General features: G+C 68.1%; 1 protein-coding gene across 6 annotated transcripts in view; it reads right to left on the bottom strand.

The window, feature by feature from the left end:
* Positions 1-791, bottom strand: part of MPP2 (membrane protein, palmitoylated 2) — a 26256-nt gene that overhangs the window by 18986 nt on the left and 6479 nt on the right. For 3 of the 6 annotated variants that reach the window (XM_006776851.2, XM_006776845.1, XM_015572551.1), the window contains exon 1: positions 706-785. The exons of 2 other annotated variants lie outside the window; for them this stretch is intronic. The gene's annotated coding sequence lies outside the window, so the exon portion shown is untranslated. Of the gene's footprint in view, positions 1-399; positions 655-705; positions 786-791 lie in introns of those variants that run through there. One more of the 6 variants, XM_015572552.1, reaches the window with a different exon arrangement.

Below are 791 nucleotides of genomic sequence, written 5' to 3' on the forward strand. Positions count from 1 at the left end.
CCGCGGGGCGGACCTGGGGGCAGGGGGGCGTGTTTCGAGCCATCAAAGAAGGCTCTTTGCTCGCGCGCCCGCGGGAGACCTAGGGATGAGGTCATTGAATGGCTGTCCCCAGCCCCGTCCTCATTCCGCCCCGCTTAGGTGACTGAACTCTCCGACCCTGGCTCCTGGTTCCGAACACCGATCCCCTCCCCAATCTCCAGGCTCTAACCCTGGCCCCCGACCCAACCCAAGCCCCCCACAACCTGGGAGGAGGAAGCAGGAACGCGTCCCTTCCCTGGACCCTACTCCCAGGGAGGATTGAGGTGTGAGCCTCCCAAGGGGGGCCGGGGAGCCGCGGAAACCCCCGCAACCTCTGTCTCGCGTCCGCACCCCCGGAAGCGCTAGCAGCGCAGTTCTTACGTAATGCCAGGCTCCGAGGTCCCCCGAACCCGCACAGCCCCCCGGTCCCGCACAGCTCGCCAGTTCTGTGCCCGAGGTCACGTTGGAGCCTTTGCCGCAGGGGCCGGGACCAGTGACAATGGGCAGTGGGGTTTGGTCTCTGGGGGGCACCCGAGAAGGAAGGGGGGACGGGAGGTGGCGAGGGAGGAGGCGAGCCTGGGGGACGGGGCCCGGGGAGACTGGACCCGGAGAAGAGGACCCCAAGTGCCGTGTCTAGATGTAGAGGACACAGAGGTGGGTGCTGGCCCGGGGTCGGGGGTCGCCTACCTGCGCGCGGGGGAGCCCCTTGCTTGGCGGCTCCAGCGCAGCCCGGCGCTACGCGTTTGTTGCTGTCAGTCGCTACCCGGCTCTTA

Source organism: Myotis davidii, unplaced genomic scaffold, assembly GCF_000327345.1.
Source record: "Myotis davidii unplaced genomic scaffold, ASM32734v1 scaffold109, whole genome shotgun sequence".
In the NCBI taxonomy this organism is placed as follows: Eukaryota; Metazoa; Chordata; class Mammalia; order Chiroptera; family Vespertilionidae; genus Myotis; species Myotis davidii.